The 19,865-nt window shown below is 42.9% G+C and overlaps 1 protein-coding gene across 5 annotated transcripts in view; it reads right to left on the minus strand.

Moving 5' to 3' along the window:
* FAM13B (family with sequence similarity 13 member B) overlaps window positions 1-13,445 on the minus strand; it is a 102,299-nt gene extending 88,854 nt beyond the window's left edge. For 4 of the 5 annotated variants that reach the window (XM_012434498.2, XM_064366358.1, XM_012434785.2 and 1 more), the window contains exon 1: window positions 13,150-13,445. The gene's annotated coding sequence lies outside the window, so the exon portion shown is untranslated. The remainder of the gene's footprint in view (window positions 1-13,149) is intronic. The other variant, XR_001104594.2, reaches the window with a different exon arrangement.
* Between the last annotated feature and the right edge of the window lie 6,420 nt (window positions 13,446-19,865).

The raw sequence follows: 19,865 nt of genomic DNA on the forward strand, positions 1-19,865 counted from the left end.
TGGGATAACAGGCACGGGCCACTACTCCCAGCCCAGAAACAATGCAATAAAATATCAATTATCGATAAAATTGGATGACATTCAAGAAAGTGTACCTACATATACCACCTATCAAACTAAGTTCTACTAGGACTCGAAGTACTTTTGCACTCCATTCAATTTCATTTACATATACACATATATACATACACTGTAGTAGCAAACACACCCCTTTTCTCCTCCATGGGCTGAAAAATTTAATATTGTTGAAATATCCATACAATCCAAAGTGGTCTACGGATTCAACGCACTCCCGATCAAAATTCCAATGACATTTTTCACAGAAATAGAACAATCCTAAATTTTTTACAGAAGCATAAAAACCTTGATTAACGCAAGCAATCCTGAAGAAAATGAAGAGCTGGAGGCATCACACTAGCCAACTTGCAAACATACTACAGAGCTATATTAACCAAAATAGCATCTACAATCAACTGATTTTTAACAAATGAAACACACCTTTCTTAACAGCATAGAATCTTTACACTTTAAACATCTACTAAAATTAGTAATGAGGGGCCTTTAAAAAGGGGTAGAGCACCAATATCAGTACTATAGATGATAACAGCAGACAGCATTTGCTGAGCTCTTACAATATCCCAGGGACTATTTCAAGAGCTTTAAACATATCAACTCATTTAATCCTTACAATAACCCTAAGGAGGCAAATACTTCCATTATATCCATTTTACTGATGAGAAAACTGAAACCCAGAAACTTCTGAGGTGATGGAAATGTTCTATGTCATAATTGCGGCAGTGGAAGTTACAAATGAATACATTTATTAAAATGTATTGAACAAGACATTATAATGCTGTTGTATATAAATTATACTTCAATAAAGCTGAAAAAATGAAAAAGAGGCCAGGCATGGTGGCGCATACCTGTAATCCCAGCACTTTGGGAGGCCGAGGTGGGAGGATCACTCAAGCTCAGGGGTTCAAGACCAGCCTGGGCAACGTGGCAAAACCCTGTCTCTACAAAAAATACAAAAATTAGCTGGGCATGATGGCATGCACCTATAGTCCCAGCCCCAGGAGGCTGAGGTGGAAGGATCACCGGAGCCCAGGGAGGTAGAGGCTTCCAGTGAGCTGTGATCATGCCACTGAACCCCAGCCTGGGCGACAGAGAGGGACCCTGTCTTAAAAATAATTTTTTTACACAAGGAAGGCATGGCATCACTTTAAAAGATAAATTATTTAATATCAAACTTTTCATCATAGCATGACATTTTTTAAATACACTTTTCCCACTCACAAGAAAACAGGCTGGTGCAGCGGCTCACACCTGTGATCCCAGCATTTTGGGAGGCCAAGGTGGGCAGATCCCTTGAGCCCAGGAGTTCGAGATCAGCCTGAACACAGCAAGACTCCATCTCTTTTAAAAAAAAAGAAAAAAAAAAAAAAAAAAGGCCAGGAGTGGTGACTCACGCCTGTAATCCCAGCATTGTGGGAGGCCAAGACGGGTGGATTACCTGAGATCAGTTCAAGATCAGCCTGGCCAACATGGTGAAACCCCATCTCTACTAAAAATACAAAAATTAGCTGAGCATGGTGGCAAATGCCTGTACTCCCAGCTACTCAGGAGGCTGAGTCAGGAGAATTGTTTGAACCCAGGGGTCAGAGGTTGCAGTGAGCCAAGATCACATCATTGCCGTCCAGCCTGAGCAACAGAGCAAGACTTCATCTCAAAAAAATATATATATATCTGAGTCTGGTGGTGCACACCCATAGTCCCAGCTACTTGGGAGGCTGAGACGGGAGTATTTCTAAAGCCTAGGAGTTTGGGGCTGTAGTGAGCTGTAACTGCACCACTGCACTCAGCCTGGGCAACAGAACTCAAAAAAATGTGTCAAGAAAAAGTGCCACTTTCATGTAAAAAAGTTCTACCTTCAAATAGAATAGGAAGGAACAATAAAACTCACTTTTGCCCAAAATGCTTTGACAAAATAGGATACAATTCACATAGAAAGGTTTAAAAAAGCTACCTCACTATTTGTTAAAGCCAAAAAACTACATAAATATATCCCTATATCACTGGTATACAAAGACAGAAAAGCCAGCAGGAAGCTGGATCTCAATAAAGATGACAGAGATTTGTAAATCTGTAGACTATTGCTATATTTGACATCATTCAACCAAAATTAAAATAAAATAAACTGACTGGGTACAGTGGCTCATGCCTGTAATCGCAGAACTTTGGGAGGCTGAGGCAGGTGGATCACCTGAGGTCAGGAGATGGAGAACAACAGCCTGACCAACATGGAGAAACCTCGACTCTACTAAAAATACAAAATTAGCTGGGCATGGTAGTGCATGCCTGTAATCCCAGCTACTCAGGAGGCTGAGGCAGAAGAATCGCTTGAACCTGGAAGGTGGAGGTTGTAGTGAGCTAAGATCGAGCCACTGCACTCCAGCCTGGGCAATGCAGCAAGACTCCATCTCAAATAAATAAGTAAATAAACTAACTAATTTATCCCTGATCTAGACATTCAGCTTCTTACTAGCCAGGGCTCCAAATAATTCACCAAAGCAAAAGATACTTATTTCATTCTAACTGAACAAGGATGATACTACAAAAGTTGCAAATATGCTAAATTAGTGGTTCTCTCCTGGCCTGAGAAACTGACTAAAGCATACTTTGTCTGAGATATTTAACAGAAAAGCTGAACAAATGTCTTAATAGCGCATTAACTTATCTATCAAATGTTCCTAGACGCTACTCTGATCAGTAATATGGTTTGGCTCTGTGTCCCCACCAAGATCTCATCTAGAATTGTAATCCCCATGTGTAAAGGGAAGGAAGTGATTGGATCATGGGGGCAGTTCCCCCATGCTGTTCTGTGACAGTGAGTTCTCAGGAAATCTGACAGTTTTACAAGAGGCTCTTCCCCCTTCACTTCCTACACAGACTCTCTTGCCTGCTGCCATGTAAGATGGGCCTGCTTCCCCTTCCACTATGGTTATAAGTTTCCTGGGGCCTCCCCAGCAATGCAGAACTGTGAAACAATTAAACCTCTTTTCTTTGAAAATTACTCAGTCTCGGACAGTTCTTTAAAGCAGCCTGAGATTCGACTAACACAATCAGGAAAACACCAAATCACTTAAATCTGTTACTAAGTTCATACTGGCTTTGACATTAAGTAATTTATCAGATACAAAGTATAGCTAATACAGAATTCAGGACTAGAAAGTTTTTAAAGAGGGCTCTATTGCTCAAAAGGTTGGGAATTTCACTGCCTTAAAAAATAAAACCAAAAAAGGAGTATAAGCTATTTCTTACAACAATGTGGGAAATATTACTATACCTATTCCTAAGAATTTGTTCATCTATGTGCACTTTAACATGTTACTTGAAGGAATGATCCTCCATGGTGATTCCACAAAATCACAATGAAAATGGAATCAAGCTAGGCCTTCATGGAGAAAAAGAAAAAAAGAAGGAAATGGAATCAAGCGTATTTTGTAGGACTACAGTTGTCAAATTATAGTACTAGATACAGCACATATACTTCACAGGTTACAATCACTATACATAACACATTTCAACCACAGATGGTTCGTTATTATTCTCTTACTCAAAGTATTCAAATAAAAATTGGTTACTCCTGGAGGTAATCTATTGGTAAACAGCTTGGCTAGTTTTGAGAAACTCCCAAAAGGGTTTCATGGCCACAATCAATTATCTTATAACCTCCAATCATGATGTCAAGCTATTCAAATCAGAACAAAAGGAACAAAGTCACATAAATGTATAAAAATCCCTAAATCCTCTCATCTATCTTTCTAACTGATCTGATTCTAAAATCTAATCCGAATTCCCCTCCACGAATAAATCATTTAAATTGCAATGTCTTTTAGAAAGGGTCCATCATTGTGCTAATAGTTGGGGAAGAGCTAATTTAGCAGATACTCATTTTGATTTAATAGAAAATCATGCAAATTAGTGGACCAGTGACTTTGGAGTGTATTTGGGGAAGAAAACCTGTTGGCAGCCATCTTGCTCTAGCACATTACAAGCTAACTCTTTACTCATGAGACAAGCATTTAAAGTGTCACCTTTCCTCACTCCTTCATAAGTAGGATGAAACATCCCTCTACCACCCTTTTCTGTTTTTTAAACACTGATGTACAACTCTAGAACTGACTACTGGCAGCTATTTCACAAGGTCATCCTTTGGGGAAGTTTCTTCAACTAATCTTGGAAACTAAAAGCAGATACCTCATGGTCTCCTTGGCACTCCAAAGTCACTGGTCCACTAATTTGCATGATTTTCTATTAAGTTAAGGGGAATATTTGCTAAATTAGCTCTTCCCCAAAGTATCAGCACAATGATGGATGCTTTCTAAAAAACACTACAACTTAGATGACATAAAATATCTGAAAAAGGCCAGGCATAGTGGCTTATACCTGTAATCCCAGCACTTTGGGAGGCCTAGATGGGTGGATCATTTGAGGTCAGGAGTTTGAGACCAGCCTGGCCAGCATGGTGAAACCAGTCTCTACTAAAAATACAAAAAAAATTAGCCAGGTGTGGTGGCTCACACCTGTAGTTCCAGCTATTTAGGAGGCTGAGGGAAGAGAATCCCTTGAATTCAGGAGGTAAAGGCTGCAGTGAGCCAAGATTGCACCACTGCACTCCAAGCTGGGTAATAGAGCAAGATTCCATCTCAAATACATAAAATATCTGAAAAAGCATATATATGTATTAGAGAATGCATATTCTAGTCAGTTGTGTGTGCATATCATCTCAATTTTGATAAATTTTGATTCTTTAAGACTCCTCTATTCCAGTAACCTTTCACCTTTTCTCTACTGAAAACATGTACAGGTAAGGCCTACCAGACTCATAAGAGTAAAAAGAATAGCTTATCATTTCTTATAGCTTGTTAACACAAAACTACAATACACTTCATTTTTTTCAGGTAAGGGATATTAAGAGTAATTCTACAACTTGTTCTAGCCAAATAGGTCCCCTGAGATTAAAATATTTCCCTTTTGCACAGACTTGTATAAAAACTGAAAAAAAGGGAAGCTGGTACATGAAGAAAAAAGCAGTGATTAAACTTTCTGTTGTATATCTTCCCCACTAGATTGTGAAATTTGACTATAATATATGCAAAATAAGGGCCAACTGCGGTGGCTCACGCCTGCAATCACAACACTTTGGGAGGCCCAGGTAGGTGGATCACCTGAGGTCAGGAATTTGAGATCAGCCTGGCCAACATGATGAAACTCCGTCTCTACTAAAAATACAAAAATTAGGCCAGGTGCAGTGGCTCACGCCTGTAATCCCAGCACTCTGGGAGGCCAAGGCAGGCGGATCACCTGAGGTCAGGAGTTTGAGACCAGCCTGGCCAACATGGTGAAACCCCATCTCTACCAAAAACACAAAAATTAGCCAGGCATGGTGACATGCCCCTGTAGTCCTAGCTACTTGGGAGGCTGAGGCAGTAGAAAGCACTTGAGCCTAGGAGGCGGAGGTTGCAGTGAGCCAAGATCACACCACTTCACTCCAGCCTGGGCAACAGAGCAAGACCCTGTCTCAAAAAAAAAACAAAAAAAAATAGCTGGGCATGGTGGCACACACCTGTAATTTCAGCTACTTGGGAAGCTGAGGCAGGAGAATCACTTGAACCTGGAAAGCAGAGGTTGCAGTGAGCCAAGACTGTGCCACTGCACTCAAACCTGGTTGACAGAGCGAAACTCCGTCTCAAAAAAAAAAGAAAAAAAAAAAAAAACACCAAAGAATTCATTTTTGTTTCCCCAGTAGAACACTAAACAGCAGAACTCCAATACTGAAACTGATGCTACCATTTCCAGTGTATTTTCCAGTTCACTCTCCAACTGAATCTTCCAACCATCCTGTGAAATGAGGAGGATGGATTTCCCTTCCTTTTCTCAGAAGAGAAAACAAAGATCAGAGAGCTGAAGAAACTGGTTCAAGGTTACCGAATTAGTAACTAGAACTCTAAGTCTACTATCTTACAGGTGGATGTTTCTTCTAGGCAAAAACTACAATTCTCACTGAAAATTTTGTTTAAAATGTCACTGAGGCCGGGCATAGCGGCTCACGCCTGTAATCCAAACACTTTGGAGGCCAAGGAGGGCGGATCACCTGAGGTCAGGAGTTCAAGACCAGCCTGAACAACATGGTGAAACCCCATCTTAAAAAAATAAAAAAAATAAATAAAAATAAATAAAATAATAAAAAAAAGTCACTGAAATATATGAAGCTACAGCAAGGGTAATTCATAAAGCACTTAAATACTTTGCAGTTGCTGGCCAAAGATCCCTGTTAAAATACTACTAGAATATTTTCTCTCAATAGAAAAATATTTTATGAGTTAATAGTTTGAAAGTGATTCTACAACCAATCATAATGTGGTCTGCTTTTGCTATTAAAAAAAACTCTCATCGTACCTAATCCAAAATTTGAGCTCCTTTACACCTTCCCAGACACTAAATCCAATGTGACCAGTGTTTGCTCCAAATTAGGACCATAGAGAACCTCTCCCGCCTCCCTGCTCACCCCAATGCAAAATGACATTCAGCAAGCAGTTTTCTGTTAATCAATGTTATAATTAACAAGCAGTTTTCAGGGTTTTTTTTTTACTTTTACTTTTCAACTCTAAAAAGCAGCAGCTTGACACACAAAAGCAAAAAGTAAGAGAAATATTTTTAAGAATAGGTAAACAAAATTGAACTTTTTCTATTCTGCTCCTGAAAAGGGCAATAATAGAAACTTCACAGACATTGCTCTCTCTGAAAACTGTTTAAAACCAAAGCTAGAAATAAGAATCTTTATATGTTATATATACAAAGAAAAGAAAATATACACTAGAAGCTAAGTAATTACCTGACATAAAAGACTTGCAGTATTTCCTTCTCCAGTAGAAATCTAGTAAATGTCATTAAATTATCTTGTCCGCCTACCACATTTTCCTCAACCTAGGGCTTTTATACTTGCTACTTCACTGACCTGAACACTCTCCCATGCTTCCTCTTTCCTATCATCAGTTCAAGTCTCCATTCTTGGAGAGGCTTTCTCCAACCCACTCAATCTAATGGTCTTACCTATTTATTTATCTAGGGAGCATCATTCCTTGGCTCCAAAACATTTATCACAGGTTTGTGTTTTGTTTTTTGAGACAGGGTCTCACTCTGTCCCCCAGGCTGAAATGCAGTGGCATGATCATACCTCACTGCAGCCTCAAACTCCTGGACTCAAGCAATCCTCCCGCCTCAGCCTGCTGAGTAGCTGGGACTACAGGAGCATGCCACCATGCCTGGCTTTTTAAATTTTTTTTTTAAATTTTTTGTAGAGATAGAGTCTCCCTATGTTGCCCAGGCTGGTCTCAAAGGATCCCAAGTTCAAGGAATCCTCCAGCCTTGGCCTCCCAAAGTGCTGGGATTACAGGCGTGAGCCACTGTGAGCCTGGCCCACCACAAGTTTTATTATATATTCAATCTGTGTTTGCTTAATGACTGTTTCTACCAACAGAGCATAAGCTCCCTAAAGTCCATGGGTGGGTTTTTTAAAAAATAGGTTTATTAATTTACATACTATAAAATTCACCAGGTTCAAGTGTTCAATGATTTCTACTAAATTTATAGTTATGCAACCATTGGCCACATGACTCTTTGGGTTTTGCTCCTCAATATATTTCTGGCACTTAAGAACTAAACAAATATCTGATTAATAAGTCAATCTGGTAATGAGTTACTCTCTGTTTTTTTTTTTTTTTTTTTTGAGACAGAGTCTTACTCTGTCGCCAGGTGCCAGGCTGGAGTGCAGTGATGCAATCTCATCTCACTGCAACCTCCGCCTCCCAGATTCAAGCAATTCTCCTGCCTCAGCCTCCCGAGTAGCTGGGAGTACAGGCGTGCGCCACCATGCCCAGCTAATTTTTGTACTTTTTAGTAGAGACAGGGTTTCACCATGCCAGGATGATCTCGATCTCTTGACCTCGTGATCGCCCGCCTCGGCCTCCCAAAGTGCTGGGATTACAGGCGTGAGCCACCACGCCCGGCCTGTTTTTGTTTTTTTTAGGCAGGATCTTACTCCATCGCCCAGGCAGGAGTGCAGTGGCATGATCTTGGCTTCACCACATCCTCAACTTCCCGTGGTCAAGATCCTCCCACCTCAGCCTCCCAAGTGGCTGGGACTATAGGCATGCACCACCATGCCTGGCTAATTTTTGTGTTTTTGTAGAGACAGAGTTTCACCATGTGGCCCAGGCTGGTCTGGAACTCAGTCCTGAACTTAAGCAATCTACCTGCCTCAGCCTCCCTAAGCGTTGGGATTACAGGTGTGAGCCACCATGCAGGCTGACAATAAGCTATGCTTGTAAATTCAATACTAATATCTATTTAGTGTAATGTGTGAAATGAGTTCGTACATTAAAACAGCCTTTATTACATTCCATTCCAAATATCCTTCGTTATTTCCATTTTGAATCAAAGTTGGCTACTCACATATTAACCTACTGCCTCTTTTGAGGAAGCCCCTAGCCTTTCTCAGGCTTGGCAAATACCAACTGTGATCAAGTTCAAATATACATACCATACTTTCCTTTTCTTCATCAAGTAACCCCCTCCTCTACTCCTAGCCATGTTACAAAACACTTTATAAACAAAGGAAAGTTCCTTCATAAGAATATATTCATTAGCCTGGTATGGTGGTTCATGCCTGTAATCCCAGCACCTTGGGAGGCTAAAGTGGAAAGATCATTTGAGCCAAGGATACTCCATCCCTATTAAAAAAACAAAAACAAAAAAACAGGCCAGGTGCGGTAGTTAATGCCTGTAATTCCAGCACTTTGGGAGGCTGAGGCGGGCAGATCATCTGAGGTCAGGAGTTCAAGACCACCCTGGCCAACATGGTGAAACCCTGTCTCTACTAAAAATACAAAAATTAGCTGGGCGTGGTGGCAGGCACCTGCAATCCCAGATACCCGGGAGGCTGAGGCAGGAGAATGGCTTGAACTCGGGAGGCAGAGGTTGCAGTGAGCCAAGATCATGCCATTGCACTCACCCTGAGCAACAGAGCGAGACTCATCTCAAAAAAAAAAAAAAAAGAATGAATTCATTGATGAAAAGATAGTCTTAATGCATGCACCTTTGTAACACTGACATGATGGAAGTAAGTTCTTGGTACAAATATATTTCTAGTCAAGAACTAAATAGAGATCTATTAACACTAAATAACTGAAAATCTTTGTCAGATATAAAAGCAGCCTCTTCACTGTGCTAAATTCAGTTTTATATTATTTGCTTCCTTATATATTTTAAATTCAGCCCAAAGGTTGCTCATACTTAGTAAATTATAACCTAACTGGATGAGTAAACAGACCGTAGCCTACTCTTACACCAATCACAGTTTTGTTCAAAGGTGGGCAACTGTCAAATCATGTTCAGATAAGGCAAATGCTGAGCTGTAACCAATTCAGTTTGTTTCTGTACCTCATTTCTGTTTTCTGTATGTCACTTTCCTTTTTCTGTCCATAATTATTATCCAACCACATGGCAACCCCCCCCACCGAACCTATTTTGGGTTGGGAAGGGTGCCCAACTTGTGTATCATTTTTTGCTCAATTGAACTGTTAAATTTAATAGGATTTTTTTTTTCAATTTTTTTCTTTCTTTTAGAGACAAGGTCTTACTATGTTGCCCAGGCTAGCCTCAAACTCCTGGGTTATCCTCTCCCCTCAGCCTCTCAAGTAGCTAGGACTACAGCTGTGCGCCAATATACCTGGTCAGGTGAGCTTTTAACAACTTTATCTATCTGTAACACAGAAATTTTCTATTATATTAAAAAATCAAGCCAGGCGCGGTGGATCACGCCTGTAATCCCAGCACTTTGGGAGGCCGAGACGGGTGGATCACGAGGTCAAGAGATCGAGACCATCCTGGTCAACATGGTAAAACCCCATCTCTACTAAAAATACAAAAATTGGCTGGGCACGGTGGCGTGTGCCTGTAGTCCCAGCTACTCGGGAGGCTGAGGCAGGAGAATTGCTTGAACCCAGGAGATGGAGGTTGCGGTGAGCCGAGATCGTGCCACTGGGTAACAAGAGCGAAACTCCGTCTCAAAAAAAAAAAAAAAAATTAAGTATTCATTTTCAGAAATGCTAGGTCTTTTAACTTGTATAGAAAATAAATTCAAAAAGAATAGCTACACCCACAACTCAACAACAAAAAAAGAACCCAATTCAAAAACGGGCAAAGGGTCTGAATAGACATTTTTCTAAAGAAGATATACCAAAGGTCAATAAGAAATCTGTCACTAGCCTTCAGAGAAATGCAAATCAAAAACACAATAAAATCCAAAAAGGCTGTCAAACAAACCAACCAACAAACAATAACTGTTGGCAGGGATGTGGAGAAACTGGAACCCCTGTGCATTGCTAGTGGGAACATAAAATGGTGCAGGTGCTCTGCAGTAAGGTAACTCCTCAAAAAAATTGAACGTGCTGGGTGTGGCTCACTCCTGTAATCCCAGCATTTTGGGAGGCCAAGGCGGGCAGATCACCTGTGGTCTGGAGGTCAAGACCAGCCTGACCAACATGGAGAAACTCCGTCTCTACTAAAAAAACAAAATTAGCCAGGTGTGGTGGCCCATGCCTGTAATCTTAGCTACTGGGAAGGCTAAGACAGGAGAATCACTTGAACCCGGGAGGCAGAGGTTGCAGTGAGCCAAGATCACCCTGTTGCACTCTAGCCTGGACAACAAGGGCAAAACTCCATCTCAAGAAAAAAAAAAAAAAAGCTAGGGGCAGTGGCCAAGGCAGGCGGATCACTAGGTCAACAGTTCAAGACCAGCCTGGCCAACATGGTGAAACCCCATCTCTACTAAAAATACAAAAATTAGCCAGGCATGGTGGCAAGTGCCTGTAATCCCAGCTACTTGGGAGGCTGAGGCAGGAGAATCATTTGAAACCAGAAAGCAGAGGCTGCAGTGAGCTGAGATCATGCCACTGCACTCCAGACTGGAACTTCTGACCTCAGAAGCAAAACCAAAACTCCGTCTCAAAAAAAAAAAAAAAAATTTTTGAACCTAAGGCTGGGCCAGGTGGCTCACGCCTGTAATCCCAGCATTTTGGGAGGCAGAAGTAGACAGATCACCTGAGGTACGGAGTTTGAGACCAGCCTGGGCAACATGGCAAAACCCCATCTCTACAAAAAATACAAAAATTAGTTGGGCACGGTGGCATGCACCTGTAGTCCCAGTTATTCAGGAAGTTAAGTCAGAACAATCGCTTGAACCTAGGAGGTGGAGGTTGCAGTGAGCCGACTGCGCCACTGCACTCCAGCCTAGGCAACAGAGCGAGACTCCGTCTCAAAAAAAAAAAAAAAAAAAAAAACAAAAATTTATACTATCATAGTCTCCAAATTTAAAATTTGTATACGATGATGGAGGAGTTATGCAGAGATGGAGTGAGCTTATTCATAAGTGATTATAAAAGCAGTTATTTTATTGGTGGGGTAACAGTGACAAGTCAATATACTCATTTCAGTCATTTTCTGTCCTAAAACGATGACATTCCAATAAAAACAACACACTAACATTTACACCACCCAACGAATTATGCCACTGCAATATGCCCTTCTACATTTTCCAAGAACTTAAGCTGCATATCCAGGTGTCTAAATTGGCAATAAAATTAAATTGGAGAAATTATTACTCCAATTTAAAAAAAAGTATGGATTAAGAAAGTAAGAAGGGCGCCAGGCACAGTGACTCACGCCTGTAATCCCAGCACTTTGGAAGTCGGAGGCGGGCGGATCACTTGAGGTCAGAAGTTCGAAACCAGCCTGGCCAACATGGTGAAACCCCGTCTCTACCAAAAATACAAAAATTAGCCGGGCGTGGTGGCGAGCGCCTATAATCCCAGCTACTCAGGAGGTTGCCAGGAGAATCGCTTGAATCCGGGAGGCGGAGGTTGTAGTAAACCGAGATCGCGCCACTGCACTCCAGCCTGGGCTACCGAGCGAAATTCTGTCTCAAGTAAAAAAAAAAAGAAAAAAAGGTAAGAAGGGGCTCCCAATGGATATACAAATAAGTATCAACTCGTTCAATTCCATTAAGCACTTAGTAAATGCACACTACCTGTGAGGAAACCAGGCCAACAAACATTTCAAGGTTGCCCAAAAAGGAGGGTTGAAAACAGCCTCACACTTACCCAGCTGTATAAAGACAAATAATTCAAAACCACCCTTTAATGTCAGTCTCTATAAACAAGTGCACACCAGTTAATGTTAATAGTCTGCGTTACTGGTAACGATTCCGGCTACCATTTTGGACTATCACCTCCTTCAGAATAAGGTAAATGCCCAACTTTTTCACTGATCAGAAGGCGAAACGTGGAACCAAATGAAATAATGCACTGTCTTTCTAAAAGTCAGTTTGGTTTTAACCGATTATAAACAAAATGGGCTTAACAGTTTCCGACTGCGCAAATGTGCCAACCGATTTCAGTTCCTACAACCTCATCTAGGAAACCAGGTTGCCATGTGAAATGCTGTATAAACTGTCCCCCTCCAGCCTGGCCTATCCAGAGTGCATTCTAGACAAGGCCCCGGTGCATCAACAGCCCAATTTTGGCTATATTCTCGGAGCGATTTAAGGAAGTCTGCAACCACTCATCTCACGTGACCTTAAAAAGGGGCGCAATGGAGCCCAGAATAAACCACACTCCTTTTAATTCTACATCAACTTCACTGCCCAGCATGACGGAAGTGGGCGGGGAAGAGGCGCAGCGCCAGCGGGCAGGAGAGGTCAGCAAAGAAACATGGGGTGTCGCGCCATCTCTAGAGGGGCTGGGAGGTGAGGGGCACTCCCGCTCAAGGCATTGCAGCCTTTGCAAATCCAAGGCTGCCACACCCCCCAGCAGCCAGGGGCACGGCTTCATCTTCCTCTTTCTCCAGAGAAAAGGGGGGCCCTCTCCACGGAACGCCCCACCTGCTGGAGTTCTCCACACCCCGAAACGCAATACCCGGGAGCAGGCGCGGGTGGGAGGAGGCGCTGGGGGGGCAGCAGGACGGGAAGGTCCGCGGCGACCTGCAACCCGCGCATGCGCAGATCTGGGCACCCGCCCGTTTACCTACCGTTGGAACCACGAAGCCCCGTTCCCTGGCCGCGGCCACTTCTCCAGGACCCGCGGCGACTGCAAGACAGCGAGAACTGAGGCCCCAAGTGGCTCCGCGGCCGGGAATCCTCTTCCTGGGGCGGCCGCTGACAGAAGGTTAAAGCGACGGCTGTGGCGCGGGGCCAGCCCGGTAAGCGACCCCCGGATACCCCCGGCGGTGGTGGCGGCGGAGACGCGGAAGAGACGGCGGGAGCGTCGACTGAGGTGGCGGCTGAGGTGCAGAGCCTCCCTAACGGCCAGCGGGAGGAGAGCGGCAGGAGAAGGCCGGGCCGGACGTGACGTGCGTGGGAGGGGGCGGGGCGGGACGCGGGCGGGGGCGGGGCGGCGAGTGTCCCCACCCCACAGCGTCCCGGGCCGCGGCCCTGGGTCCTTCGGGCTTGAGACCTGCGGTTCCTCTCCCACCCCAAATTTGGGCTCCTGAGTTAGGGTGCGAGCAACCAGCCAGGAATGGGCCCGGGACGGGTTGTGGGGGTCCTCGGTTTGGGGAGGTTGGGAAGCAGAGAGGACACTGGGGAGAGGACGTAGGAAGGATACAGGGAAAATGCGGAACACAGAGATCGCTTCTGGTCTCTGCTGAGGGAGCCATGCCCCTCCCTGCAGGCGGCCAGAAAAACCCAGGGCGCCCATATCCAGGTGATGAGCACAGAGACCTGAACAGAAAACCGCGAGGGAGGCCTAATCAGTGACTCCGGATCCCATTCCCAGAGGTGTGGGTCACATCCGGGACTACGGGGGTGCACCTGCGTCCTGCCCGCCCCCACCCTACCCCTTCACCTAAGAACCTGACCTAGACTCCAGACAGAACACTAAGGCTTGGGTGCCGAGACAGTCTGGGATTGTGGAAGTCAATAGGCTGCAGGCTCACAGGGAGCTTCGTATATTAAAATCAGCCAGCTGCGGAGGCAGAGCTGAAAGGAGGCAGAAAGAATGAGCTCTCTGAACTTAAAAGTTGGTACTTGTTCCCATCATCTTTGCTGAGATAAAAATAAGAAAAAAAAAAAAAAAGTTGGTACTTGTTTGCGTAGCTACCCAGACCAACCCTACAACTCCCTTGAACTCACAAAAATATGATTTTTCAGCCAATCTCTTCTTTTTATAGTCTCTTAAGGGCTTTGGGATTTTCCATTTGGACTCCTTGACGGCCTGTAGATCAATACCTGCACAAAAAATAGCAGCCACTACAATTCAGTTGTTCCCCACCTGCCTGAGCTGGAAGTCAGTAACCTGGAAAATGTAAAACAAGAATCTTCATTGAACTTAGGACAAGATTTGAAAAAAATAAAATCACCCTATGAAATGATCTGTAAATGGGCTACAGAGGCCAGAGGCCACATTTCATCAGAGAGACTAAACTATCTGTAACCTAAGTGTCACATGCCCAGTGATGCTGTCATAACAGAAGGGTGGGATCCACAGAGTCTAAAACCAGCAGAATCTGAATAAGAATGTTCTGTGAGGCTCACACTCTGTCCAGGAACAAGGTAACTGATTTTAATGACCAGGACCAATACTCTCAGGGCAGTTAAATCTTAATGCAGATTCACTTATTCAACAGATAATTAGTGAATGCTGTATTCTAGTCTCTTACGATACATCAGACCTAGCAAACCTAAATTCTGGATATTCTAGATATCCTTTAAGAGCATACAAAGGCCTATACTCTGATTTCAAACTCAGCCAGTAGCCTTTCCATCATTCAGGGAGTCTAGAATAAATCCACACACCCGGTAAGAAGCAATTGTCCAAGGCACATGTCTAGGACAAGTTATACTAGCTGTACAGTTTTTGTCAATTAATATCATGGTTTATAAATCAGACACTGTTCACTGGATTGAATTAAGTTGTTTTATCCAAATTAATTTCTCAGAGCCTGATTAAACTTGAATGAAGTGAAATATAAGTTTCCAAATCTGCCAAACAGGATCAACAGAGCCTGATTTCAGAGCAGCCCAGAGAAGATGCAGCCTGTACATTTAGCCTTGTATCTCTCTTCAAATATCTTTTTTTCAGGAGGCTGAGGCAGGAGAATTGCTTGAACCCAGGAGGCGGAGGTTGCGGTGAGCCGAGATCGCTCCATTGCACTCCAGACTGGGTAACAAAAGCGAAACTCCGTCTCAAAAAAAAGAAAAAATAATAATAATAATAAATATCTTTTTTTTTTTTGAGACAGAATCTCCCTCTTGTTGCCCAGGCTGGAGTGCAGTGGTGCAATCTCAGCTCACTGCAACCTCCACCTCCTGGGTTCAAGCGATTCTCCTGCCTCAGCCTCCGGAGTAGCTGGGATTACAGGCATGCACCACCACGCCCAGCCAATTTTTGTATTTTTAGTAGAGATGGGGTTTCTCCATGTTGGTCAGGTTGGTCTCAAACTCTCGAACTCAGGTGATCCACCCAACTGAGTCTAAATATCTTAAATGAAAGCTTTACCTGTGATTCCATGCTTGGAGAACAGGAGCAATATGATTGCTTCAAAAGCTTTATCATAAGTGAGTAAAAGTCATGAGAGTAAATCCGAAGAGAGTTAATACCCTCCTCAACCTGACCCACACATGCAACACAGGCTCTTGTTGACATAACTGACTGAAATAAATACTTTGCTCTGAGTATGAAACCTAAGATACAAGCTCCCAGAGGGAAGGACTCCCTTCCTTTTTTTTTTTTTTTTTTTTTTTTTTTTTTTTTTTTTTCTGGAGACAGGGTCTCGTTCTGTCACCCAGGCTGGAGTGCAATGGTATGATCTCAGCTCACTGCAACTGCCGCCTCCCAGGTTCAAATGATTCTGCTGCCTCAGCCTCCCAAACAGCTGGGACTACAGGCATGCACCACCACACATGGCTAATTTTTGTATTTTTAGTGGAGACAGGGTTTCACCATGTTGGCCAGACTGGTCTTGAACTCCTGACCTCAGATGATCCACCACCCACCTCGGCCTCCCAAGGTGTTGGAATTATAGGTGTGAACCACCACACCCAGTCTTTTTTCTTTTCTTTTCTTTTTTTTTTTTTTTTTGTGTGTGTGTGTGTGTGAGAGAGAGAAACAAGGTCTTGTCTGTCACCCAGGCTGAGGTGCAGTGTCTGGATTATGGCTCAGTGCAGCCTCAACCTCCTGGCTTCCAGCAACGTTCCTACCCTAGCCTCCTGGGTAGGAGGAGGATAATAAATTAGCCCGGCTAATTTATTTTAATTTTTTTAGAGATGGGTTTCCCTATGTTGCCCAGGCCTGTCTTGAACTCCTGGCCTCAAGTGATCCTCCCACCTCGGCCTCCCAAAGTGCTGGGATTACAGGTGTGAGCCATCACCCCCGGCCTCTCTTGCATTTTTATGCCCTACCCCCAAAGTATGGGATCTCAAAAAACAAATGAATTGATCAATGACCAATTTCCCCCTGAAAAACTCAAGAACGTATCCTTGGAAGATATAGTCTCTAGATCCCACTTAATATAAAACCAGTGTGTTCAACACAGGGGGCACATAGGCTATAATTCAAAATAAACAAACACAAACTTTTATTTTTTATCTTTTGCCATGCCTTTCAACTTGTGTGGTGGGAGTAGATCTGTCATGTACCTAATTTAAAACTCAGCTTCCATGAGTTTTTAGGGGTTCTGTGGTCTCCTTAGGAATAGAGTCTTATGGTCACTGAGTCACAGAGAGTGAAACCTTTTCCTCTTTTTCAGCTGGGAACAGTTGTCTCATTGCTTGCCCTAAAGAGAGGACCATAGTAATCTTTAACCTGCCTAGTCTTTCTCCTCCCAGCCTAACTAACCAGAACCAAATCTTGGGGAGGCAGGGAAAAGAACGGAGCAGAAAATTTGTTAACTTTGTGTGATGGTTTGACACTCCCTGGGCATGGTAGATGCTTAAAGCTGACTTTTTTTTTTTTTCATGGATACCTCAGAGACCACCACCATCCTGCTTCTCTGGTGGTTTCTCCCCCATAATTCTGTTGATCTAAACATAAAGCTATTTTGGCAGTTCTTTCCACACACCTCCAACTACTTGTCTGTTGAAACCTGAGCATCTCTGTAAAGGCCCTGTCATATAGGATCTGAGATGACTCTCACACTTATCCATTTGCAAGTGACCCTTTATTGTGGTACAAGGTTGTGCACTCTGTATCCTAGGGGGTGCCATTCACATCATTCTCACTGTAGTTTTGTATGTAATTTATTTTGATGATTTTCCAGCAGGTGGCAGTAAAGTGTTTTGTCCAAACTAAACTACAACTACTTCCCAGTAGATGGAAGCAGTGTCTGGACGAAGGAGAGCTTTTTTCTCATGGTGCTGCTGTGTTAGCCTAGTGGCAGCTCTGTATGGCTCACACCTGGTCCACAGGAAGCCCTCACACATTTCTTGCCCAAATAAACTTGGGAGTACAGGCAAATCTCAGTGCAGATTTAACATTCCTCTGCTCTGCTGCCGAAACAGCCGCCAGCCTGTGGGAGTCAGACACAGGCCCATTGTGCCCCTCTGACTACAAGAGATACAGGTCAAGTGCTCTGAGCAGTTCCACTGAAGGCCCACTCCCTCAACTTGAGGTAAAAGGCAGGTAGGCACCTGTGGTAAGAATCACAGCATACCAGCAACAGTCTCCAAAGACACTGTCCTCAATAATTCTGACTTGGCCTTTTATAACTAAATAACTGTATTTAATCTGCCTGTTTTTTCTAAATCCTCTGAAATTTCTAGAGGAGGTCTATCTCAGAAATCACTTTAGTTTTTTGGTGGGTGGAGGGAAGAAGTTGGTTTCTTTTGTTCTATCTTGTTGCTTCAGTTAAAAGTGGTTCTCAACTGCAACAGTTTTGGGGGACCATGTCTGCAGACATTTTTGGGTTTTTTTTTTTAACATTTTTTTTCTTCTGAATTCAGGATCTGCTAAATGCAGACATTTTTTATTGTCAGCACTAGAGAGGTGCTATTGGCTGGTGGGTGAAGGTCAAGGATACTGGTAAACATGCTTTATGGCACAGGACAGCCCCTACAGCAAAGAACAGTAATTCTGTTTGTTACAGAGATGAGAGAATACCTCACTAAAAGAATACTTCAAAATTACATTACTTTTCCTTTTTTCCTACAAATTCTTTACCTGTAGATGGAGATGTCACATTTCAATATATCAATAAAGTCATAAATAGAATTTCAGATAGCTGTTTGGCCAGGATGAGAAGTGACTGGTAGAGATCAAGCCTTTGTGTTTCTAAGACTCCTTCTGGAGATGAGGTCATGCCAGGAAAATTACTACTTGAGATAAGATTGTTATTTATTTGCAAGATGACTTTTAAGCCTGGAAAACAAGCATTCTATCCAGCTCCTCCAAACAGAGGCATTATGCCTCTCAGAAATAAGATCATGAGTCACATCACTGTAGAAGGAATATATCTTTGCTCCAACCTGGACTGCATTCCAGATGCCAGGGAGGACCTCAGCATATCTGCCTCCCCAAGGTCACCAGTGTCACTGGAATGAGACTTGAAGTCAGGAAGTAGCTGTCTCTTTAGTCACTTTACAGATGGCTAATAATGCCATCACTATTCACGGAGAATGCAAATGGGTTCTTCCCTCCTTTACATGAGTTTGATTGAATTCAGCTTTTCCAGATGTAGCAGCATGTTGAGCCCATCTCTTGCACCGTCAGTAAGGAAACTTTTAATCACCTGTCCTCCTTACCCTTACTGATCTCCCTAAGCAAGGCTGTTAGAGTACTAGGATATAGATCAACCTGTGTTCAGTCAAGTCTGCCTTATCTTTTTTAATACAATGTTAATAAGAAACTGGAGCCACCCTAGCCAGCAAGAGCCAAATTCTGTCCCCACCAATTCTGTCACTTTAAAGTAAAATAGATACAACAAACATCCCAAGTTCCAGTTCTAGCCCTGTTACTAGACTTGTGACTCTGGTCTGGTTACTTAACTTAGTTGTACCCTGGAGTCACCATTAGTCAAATAGGGAAACCAAGACTTAAATGAATTGGTATGCATAAAAGTGCTTTATAAGCCATATACTACAATTTTTTCACTTCCTTCTCCTATACTGCTTTCAGAGGCCTAGAGAACAATCTGAAAATGACCTGCTTTCATATCTAGAATTTTATTGCTAGGAATGAGGCCCAGTGTGAAAAGCTCTCTTGACAGAAGTTGCCAAATCTTTGTCTATTTGTAAATGAAAACCAAAGAACCAATAAGAATTCCCTAAACTCTCAGTGCTATTTTTAAGATCTTCTGAACCTTGTAACTTACAATAAATACAAGCACACCTCTCCCCCAGTTAGAAGCATATTTACACTGCCCATTTGTAGAACAAGATCTAACTATAAATAGGGATGGAGAGCCATCATTACATGCAGTTTTGTGTGCAGGGAAAAACAACTGCATATGGAGATGAGATTGTGACGACTATGATTCTCACAGAGCAGTAAAATGCTATCAAATTCAGTCAAACTCAGCTAATTAATTTTCTCTTTCTTGAGGTAGTATTTTCTATTGGGAAGAAAGGAAGGACAAAAAAACATCAAATTTAAATCCTCTGATAAAGGAGAAGCAACTCCCCATTAGAGAGATGTATTGCTGGCTCTTCCAAGAAATGGAATGGAAATCAGTCTGTGCCACTTTGCCCAGGCCCATTGTGCCAGTGTGCAAGAATGTGTGTTTTCATAAACAGAAAAATATTACTAGCTGCA

Source organism: Aotus nancymaae, unplaced genomic scaffold (genome assembly GCF_030222135.1).
Source record: "Aotus nancymaae isolate 86718 unplaced genomic scaffold, 86718_ANA_hifiasm-v0.15.2.pri h1tg000064l_1, whole genome shotgun sequence".
Lineage (NCBI taxonomy): Eukaryota > Metazoa > Chordata > Mammalia > Primates > Aotidae > Aotus > Aotus nancymaae.